Source organism: Neoarius graeffei, chromosome 4 (genome assembly GCF_027579695.1).
Source record: "Neoarius graeffei isolate fNeoGra1 chromosome 4, fNeoGra1.pri, whole genome shotgun sequence".
Taxonomy (NCBI): Eukaryota; Metazoa; Chordata; class Actinopteri; order Siluriformes; family Ariidae; genus Neoarius; species Neoarius graeffei.
The window spans coordinates 67844201-67854216 of NC_083572.1; positions in this window are offsets into that span (position 1 = coordinate 67844201).

A 10016-nucleotide genomic window follows, 5' to 3' on the forward strand; every position below is an offset into this window, starting at 1 on the left:
CCTGAGTGCGTGATGTCAAAGCGGCAACCACTTTTAAGGCCGAGGCCTTTTACAGCTATAGGCCAAAGTCATATAAATAAAAAATTTATGGTGAAAGTAAGAAATACCGTTACCGACTTGCTCAACTAAGGCTGGTTTGACTCCATTGATTGTGGGTTGACTGTCATTAAAACAGGATAGGTGTTATAACTTATGCAACATACATGTACATGCATGCATTTTCACTGATAAAACGTAAAAGGCTAATTAAATAATCAGATGAACTGAGACAGTCACATTCTGAAGCAAATTAAATAATCTTATACCGGTAACTTAAACACACAATACAAGTTACATGTATTAATCTAAATGCAGGTAAACAACGTGTTGTTTTTGTTGTTTTTTTATCCAAATGAGAGTCGGAGCTTACCCGTCTGTGTTCTCACTTCTTGAAGGCCGATCTTGTGGCCGATTGTTTTGAAACAATCTGACTTTCAGTTGTTTGTTCAGTTCTCCGTTCATTCACTTATTCCACGTAAGGGTGAGATGGCAGCAAAATCCAGTTTAGAAATAAGACGGCTGCTCCACTCATTCTCCGTTCTCTCCATTACTAAGTACTCCACCATTACTGCTCGGCTCAGGCAATTACTAAAACCTGGGACGGAATGGGATGTCACCGGTTTTAGCAACAACCGCGGGGAGGTTACTGTCTGAGCGATATGTCCTGTCCCGTTCCATCCTGGGTTTTACCAACAACCCTCGGCTCACTCCGGGAGAACTGGTGCAACTGAACTCACTTTCCTAATAAATAAATAAAAAAAATAAACACTTTCCTTTTCTTGTAGTTTTATTTAATTGTTGGTATTGCACCCTCTTTCAATACGGGCTTATAGCCAACGCTCCTCAACAGATCAGAGGTCTCGTACGAGTCTTCACTACAACGTGCAGAGCAGAGGAGAGACCACTTCATAGGCGCCCAATGTGCCCGTGAACTTCTCGCAAAACGCGTCCAAATCTTTGCAGTTTGAACATTCTTGGGCCATGAATGCAACATAAATCCACCTTCTGTCGGGTTGCTGCACTGGCCAGCAACACATCTACATGGCATGGCGATAAATTAGCTCAAAATGGAGGATTGGAGTTGCAGTCAGCTCTGTGTTTTAGTATAGTGGAAATGGCGATGACACTGATAGACTTCCTGCTGTGACGTTACAGATGTCAAGGTCATTCACTCAGACCGCTACCTGTATAAATCACTTTAATCATAAAATTACTATATTAGCTTTATTGTTAACACTTAAAACTATTCCTGTGCCATTCTTGAGGTCTCAAGGCATTTATATACGAAAGTGAGGCCATGGTTCTGCGTATCTACTTTAAGCAGTTGTGTGAGTCTGATAACACAACACACATGGATAATACAATACCTTGAATTCACCTTTAGACAAACTTAGGTAAAAATACTTCAGAACCATTTTACTAAAACCTTCTGTCATGTTCTTTACTTAGTACCAAGAAGCATGTCAAAATTTTTGTCTGTGTTAACCATAAATATGCAACAGATTGGGTAAATGAAAATTGCTTAAAGTCTTAAATAGACAGCCAGGCAAATTTGGCTTAGCATTAGCATTTATGATTCACTCAGGTCATCACAGTAACGCTTTGGGAACTCTAGAATTGCCCTGACTAATACATGATCAAAACTGAAAGTGGGGGTTAATTTCTGTGACATTAATACAGGTTTAATGGGAAAGAAAACTGAAAGTCATCATAGGTTTAGAGTCTTCTACTCAGCTTATCAAATGCTCACACTTTAATACAGAGCTCCTGAAATGTCCATATCTGTTTCAGCCAAGAACATGTATCTGTATGTGGAAATGTGCAGCACATGGACATGCTGGAGGCAACACCAATTGGATGAACTATTTACTACAGTACACAACCCACGTGATGCCGGTAGACAAAGCATTCTCCTCACAGTACAGCAGCTGCATAGTGGTTTAACAACTTTATACATAATAGCACAGAGAGAAGGAGATTATAAGATAATTATTTATATTACACAAAAGGTTATCATATGCTAGTTTGATGTTCTATAGTACTTGTGTGTGTGTGTGTGTGTGTGTGTATGTGCACCTAGTTCAGAAGGTGTTGATTAATTTTCTAAAACAGCAAGGCTCTAACAATATATCTGGCTGGCGTTCAAGTCACAGGTTTATATTAATGCACTTCTAATACCTTTGTTTTTTTAACAAAGAAAAACATGATTGTTGACATGGTGAAGCTATCTGTCAGGCAATGTTCATTCAACATTCACTGACTGAGGCTACATCCACACGACAACAGCAATGAGATTTTTTTTTTAAATATCGCGTCCACATGGGCAACGGATCAGTAAAATATCAGGTTCATATGGCAACGCAACGTTTGCTGAAAACGATGCAATACACATGCCACACCTCTACGTGCGCTGTAAGACGGTCCCATCGGAGACACCAGAACAATAGAAGAAGTAGACGCATGCGCATAAACCCCTTCTTCTGTAGCATCAACCACATAAAGTTTTGATTATTAGTCAGTAGCGTAAAATAGTATCTATTGTCTAAGACACTTATTTATATTTCATATTAAAACGTCTATGTAAATGAATACATAGAAAGCCTGGCCAGGCGCTGAACGTTCTTCTGCCTTCACTTTAAGAGAAATTCAGGGCGAGCATGAGCCTAGGTTCTTCCCTGTCACTGTCACACGCGCGCACTTTCTCACTCCCTGTCCTATGGCTATAGTCTCTTTAAATCACGTGCTCGTTTTTTGAATGGAGACGCAGAAAGAGGAATGAACAGGGGTAGATGGAGAGAGAGAGGAATGAATGGGGGTAGATGGAAGCCGGTACGCCAACATTCTGATATCCTCCAGAATTCTTTAATGGTCCGGAATAAATTGAATGCTACACGTTGATGGATTACTTTGTTCTTCTACACCCTTTTTGAGGAATGTATTGTCGGACTTAAACCAACATCTGAAGAAGTGAGATCGCTCCTTTTTTTTCCCTATTTTTGCTGGCGGGATTGTCATGTGGTTGTGACGTCATCATAAACAAATCCATTCTACTCATCCAGACGACTTCGCAACGGGGCCGTTGCCAGATTTTTTCACTCTGGAACCCGTTCTCAAAAGATTTCGTTTTGGGGCACCCAAAACGCCGGTGCCGTGTGGACGCCAGGCCGAAACGATAAACAATTTAATCAGATTCACCTGAATCTGTTGCCGTGTGGACAGGGCCTGAGTCTCTGACAGAGGTGTATTTCCTAGGAAAATACTCGCTCATGTGTGTCATACTTATATATACAGTGGTGCTTGAAAGTTTGCGAACCTTTTAGAATTTTTTATATTTCTGCATAAATATGACCAAAAACATCATCAGATTTTCACACAAGTCCTAAAAGTAGATAAAGAGAACCCAGTTAAACAAATGAGACAAAAATATTATATTTGGGCATTTATTTTTTGAGGAAAATGATCCAATATTACATATCTGTGAGTGGCAAAAGTATGTGAAGCTTTGCTTTCAGTATCTGGTGTGACCCCCTTGTGCAGCAATAACTGCAACTAAGTGTTTCTGGTAACTGTTGATCAGCCCTGCACACCGGCTTGGAGGAATTTTAGCCCATTCCTCTGGAAAGAACAGCTTCAACTCTGGGATGTTGGTGGGTTTCCTCACATGAACTGCTCGCTTCAGGTCCTTCCACAACATTTGGATTGGATTAAGATCAGGACTTTGACTTGGCCATTCCAAAACATTAACTTTATTCTTCTTTAACCATTCTTTGGTAGAACGACTTGTGTGCTTAGGGTCATTGTCTTGCTGCATGACCCACCTTCTCTTGAGATTCAGTTCATGGACAGATGTCCTGACATTTTCCTTTAGAATTATGCTGGCATAATTCAGAATTCATTGTTCCATCAATGATGGCAAGCCATCCCAGCCCAGATGCAGCAAAACAGGCCCAAACCATGATACTACCACCACCATGTTTCACAGATGGGATAAGGTTCTAATGCTGGAATGCAGTGTTTTCCTTTCTCCAAACATAACGCTTCTCATTTAAACCAAAAAGTTCTATTTTGGTCTTATCCGTCCACAAAACATTTTTCCAATAGCCTTCTGGCTTGTCCACATGATCTTTAGCAAACTGCAGACAAGCAGCAATGTTCTTTTTGGAGAACAGTGGCTTTCTCCTTGCAACCCTGCCATGCACACCACTGTTGTTCAGTGTTCTCCTGATGGTAGACTCATGAAAATTAACATTAGCCAATGTGAAAGAGGCCTTCAGTTGCTTAGAAGTTACCCTGGGGTCCTTTGTGACCTCACCAACTATTACACACCTTGCTCTTGGAGTGATCTTTGTTGGTCGACCACTCTTGGGGAAGGTAACAATGGTCTTGAATTTCTTCCATTTGTACACAATCTGTCTGACTGTGGATTGGTGGAGTCCAAACTCTTTAGAGATGGTTTTATAACCTTTTCCAGCCTGATGAGCATCAACAACGCTTTTTCTGAGGTCCTCAGAAATCTCCTTCGTTCGTGCCATGATACACTTCCACAAACATGTGTTGTGAAGATCAGACTTTGATAGATCCCTGTTCTTTAAATAAAACAGGGTGCCCACTCACACCTGATTGTCATCCCATTGATTGAAAACACCTGACTCGAATTTCACCTTCAAATTAACTGCTAATCCTAGAGGTTCACATACTTTTGCCACTCACAGATATGTAATATTGGATTCATTTTCCTCAATAAATAAATGACCAAGTATAATATTTTTGCCTCATTTGTTTAACTGGGTTTTCTTTATCTACTTTTAGGACTTATATGATGACACCACTCCTTTTTCTCTCTTTTCTTATTTTTCAAATCTCTTAAAACAAAAGGATGTTTGTTCCTTTTGAAAAGCCTTTTCGGGAGCGAGACCTCCCTGTGTGACAGTATGAAATGGCAGGCAAGGCAACAAGTGTATGGAGGCTAAGGACTATTTCAAAAGTTTCAGTGCTGTCACTGCTATCTTTCAGAAACAGCTGTGTCAGTTGTCCCTACTACTCATCTGGGAATGACAGCTGTATTGGGCAGGTTGTGACATTTGGAGGGTCACCAAGGAGTGGTTGATGGAGAGTGGTGTGTGTGTGCGTGTGCATGTCTGCATGCATGTGTGCGTGTGTGTTCCATCTACTCTAAATTGAACGGCCTGGGTTAATGGTGATGGCATTTTCTCCATCTTCATGCCTGGATTCAAGAAACTTTTATTTGTCACACGTCCACTCAAGCACAGACTTAAGCACCCAGTGAAATTTAACCTCTGCATTTAATCCATCTGAAGCAGTGAACACACACTTGCACACACAAGTGAGCAATGAGCACAGAGAGCTACCTAGAGCAGTGGGCAGCTATGCTACAGCACCCGAGGAGCAGTTGTGGGTTAAGTGCCTTGCTCAAGGGCACTTCAGCCCAACCTCAGGCCATGGCTGCTCCATGTTAACCTAACCTGCATGTCTTTGGAGTGTGGGGGAAACCTGAGCACCCGGAGGAAACCCACGCAGACACGGGGAGAACATGCAAACTCCACACAGAAAGGCCCTCGCCGGCCACGGGGCTCGAACCCGGACCTTCTTGCTGTGAAGAGACAATGCTAACCACTACACCACCGTGCCACGCAATCCAGAATTGTATTTTCCATGTACATTATATACTTAACAACAGTGGACTAATTGTTGAGAAAAAATACGTTAATTGTTGACAACGAGCCAGTTTGAGTTACTCATAAAAAGTGTACATGATAATAGATGGTTTAATCTCCTTCAGGAAGAAAGGACAACCCAGTTGGGCTACGTTGCAATTTAAAGAGCAAACATGACAGAGTTTCCTAAACAAAGACAACAAAAGAATGGCCTGAAGGAAGCCATGTTGCTGTGTTACAGCATAACTGCTCACAGTAGCCAAAGGCATCTCTTCCTTGTTGCAGTGCCAGAACTACATAGCTCTCTCTTTCTCTCCTTCACTTTTCTTTATTTTCTCTCTATCTCATTCCTATCCTCTCTCCCTTTCTAACCTCTCTCTTGGTCATTACCCATTTCAACCTGTCCCTCCTTACAGTATATTCTTCACCTCTGTAAATTCAGTGTAAAACCTCTCCACCATAGTTTTTTTCCAAAAGCAGAGCAAAAGGTAAAGCTTGTTCAAACAGACTGTTGCTGTGTTGCCTCTTTGACAAGGACCAGTGAAGCTGGGGATACTACACACACACACACACACACACACACACACACACACACACAGAGAGAGAGAGAGCGCGATTCCAGCACAGTGCTTTATAAGGACAGGGAGAAAAAAGCCCAGCCGGCACTAAATTTAGAACACTTCTGTTGTTCCCTCTCTTTCCTTCTCCTCCTTTCTGTCTTTTTTTTCCTACCATCCCTCTTTCTCTCCCACTCTTCCTCTTTTTCTCTCTGTGGGTGGCATTGAAGAGAGCATGTAACTGATGATGATGATGATAATAATAATAATAATCCGCAAGATAAAAGCCAGGCTAGTAGAAGGTGTCTCAGGATTCAGCATCACTAGCACTAGCATCAGCATTATCTCTGCACAAGAAGGCATGCAGGAAAATGAGGCTTGTGCTCAGATAGATAAGGTTTCCATTACCGATTACTTCTTTTCTTGTTCTTTAACAGTCATGGTTTTGACATGCTTCTGAAATGGCCAACAAGATATTGCCCAAAGACTTGTGTTAGTGTATTCACGAGAAGAAAAAAAAAGAGAGCAACAGTTTTAGAATCTTTAAAGCTCTAATCTAACAGTCTCTCTTCCTTATCTTACGATGACTATCTGTCTGTCAAGGTGACGTGACCCATATAAGCCAAAGTAAATGAATGACTTAAGAAAGTGGCACCACCTCAACTGGAGCAAACCTTTAAGTTTTCCTTTATGTCTGCCTCATTACCCTGGTGACACTAACAAACCACAGTTGTGTGTTGGTTGGAAACGGTAGCTGGTCAACTGCTGCCAGCTCTGTCCTCAGTTCACACACATGCGCGCGCGCACACACACACACACAAATATAATGGAGTGCAATGTGAGGGATTTTTTTTAAAAAGGCGGGGGAATTTAAGACAATTGTGTGAGAGAGAAATAGAGATGAGTGTGTGGTAGAGATATCATTACCCAAAGGAACAATTAATGTGAAATTATTTTTATTTGAATGTACTTAAGGCAAAACAAAAGAGGAACATGACACATAATTGAGGGTGTACAAATCAGGCACTTACTGGATCCCAGTTGTCTCAATTAGCTGGATTTTAAAGTTCGATTAAGTTGTCATGGAAACCTTACTGTAAAGTGGGTTGGGTTGGGTATTTAAATGACAAAGCACGGGTCTTCTTGACCATTTTGAAACTTAATTTGGAAATCAGTGTTTGCACACTATGCTTGGGAAGATATTGTGTTAAAATGAAACACAGTCACCTTATAAGCACAAGATATCACTCAGTGCATGTGCTACTCATTTTCTAATTTTTCCCCCTTGTTTTCATGAAGGATGTTAATAATTCCAGAGTTTGTGTGTTATAATATATTTCTTTAAAGACACCTTATATTTTACATATATTTTATCAAGGTAAAACCTACATACATACATACGTAGAAATTTGCATGTTAAATAATAAGCACAAATAAGAATATAATTAATTCATGTTACACTTTATTTTTATACAGATTATTTAATTTAATTTCTACTATCACAATTCTCATTTTATGTCTTTTTTTTGTCTTCAGTGTCCTGTGTTTCTATATTTGCTCTATAGAGTGGCAATTTTAATTTCATTGTCTACATATACAATGACAAAAAAGGCAATTCAGTTCAATACATATAAGTCAATCCATCCATTATCTGTAGCTGCTTATCCTGTTCTACAGGGTCGCAGGCAAGCTGGAGCCTATCCCAGCTGACTATGGGCAAGTCACCAGGTCATCGCAGGACTGACACAGACAACCATTCACACCTAGGGTCAATTTAGAGCAGGGGTCACCAAACTACGGCCCGCGGGCCAGATCCGGCCCGCCACCCCCCTTTGACTGGCCCCCCAGCCCCTCTGCCCCCCATCACTTGAACCGGCCCTATGACGCAATCCCCAAAAGTGGTCATGGCCTATTATTTTAAATTGCTTTTTGGCAAATAATAACATGTCTGCATCTTGTATTTTGTTGATTTTATCAATTAAAATTGATATTTAGTTATAAAATGAACTATTCATATTTTCTGAATTTTCGTCATATGCTCGCGATCAAGCAGTGACTGGCAGCGCATGCGCAGAGAACTGTCAGTGTTCAGGACAGCAAAATGGCTAGCGGTAAGCGAAAAGCTGACAGAGAGTGCAGAGTTTTTAAAGAACAGTGGACCACCGATTATTTTTTCGTTCAGTGTAAGGACCGTGCAGTTTGTCTTGTATGTAAAGAAAGTGTGCCGGTTTTCAAAGAATATAATCTGTGTCGTCACTATGAAACCCGCCACAAAGAGTATGCTAGTTTGCGAGGGCAAACAAGAGAAGACAGGATTCGGAGGATGAAATGCGGACTGGCTGCACAACAGAATGTATTCCTTCACCAAACCCAGATCAACCAGGCTGCTGTCCGAGCTGGCTATAAGGTAGCTCACCTACTAGCTACCCATGGAAAGCCGTTTACTGATGGGGACCTTGTTAAAGTATGCATGCTTGCTGTGGCCGAGGAGGCGTGTCCCGACAAGAAGGATGCGCTCAATGCGGTGAGTCTCTCCGCACGTACTATGACCAGGCGAACCGAAGATTTGGGGGACAACGTGTATGACCAGCTGAATGAGAAAGCGTCAGAATTCGAGTTTTTTGCTTTGGCCATGGATGAGAGCAATGACGTGCAGGACACAGCACAACTGCTGTGATCTATTGATCTATTGCTCATATTATTATAATGTCACTGTTTTTTAAAATGTATTTATTTTATAGGCCTATTTATTTGACCTTTATTAAGTGCTGCATACAATTATTATTAATAATATCAACAGGCCTACCTACAATTTATAATTTTCCACTCACCTTTGCCAGTGTCAATCACCTCAAATAGGCAGATGTTTCTTACCTTGACAGCTTTGATATTATTTTTATTAGAAAATAAATAAATGGAATATCAGTGGTATTTCAAATTAAAACAAAGTGTGAAGACTTGATTACTACTTTTGCAAACCACTAGTAAAGATAAACAAATATGTGCCAGGAATCAAGTGTTGATATAGTAGTATGGATATAGTAGTGGGGATGGCCGTGCCAGGCTAGTAATCTCTACTACACAATGAGGCCTGCTGGTGGTCATATTTGTCTGGGTCATACAAGTCTATGTGATATAGCTGACCCGACCCCGGCCCCCATCACAGTCAGGAACGACAATGTGGCCCCCAGAGAAAAAAGTTTGGTGACCCCTGATTTAGAGCCATCAATTAGCTTAACCTGCATGCCTTTGGACTGTGGGGGAAACCGAAGCACCCGGAGGAAACACATGCAGACACGGGGAGAACATGCAAACTCTGCACAGAAAGGCCCTCACTGGCCACTGGGCTCGAACCCAGGACCTTCTTACTCTGAGGTGACAGCGCTAACCACTACACCACTGTGCCACCCTACATATAAGTCAAAATATGTGATACTGATTTATCCATATGCCCTGCGATAACCTGGTGACTTGTCCAGGGTGTACCTCGCCTCTCGCCCATAGTCAGCTGGGATAGGCTCCAGTTTGCTTGCGACCCTGTAGAACAGGATAAAGCGGCTACAGATAATGGATGGATGGATGGATGGATGGATTTATCCATATGTCCATCCATATGCTACAATAAAGATTTGCACTAAAGAGATATACCCAGTGTTCTTCTCTTAACTCATCAACATAGTCACATTACATTCTCACTGCCTTTTTATCATCAGCCCCTCAGGTGGGGTTTACATTAGACCGTATC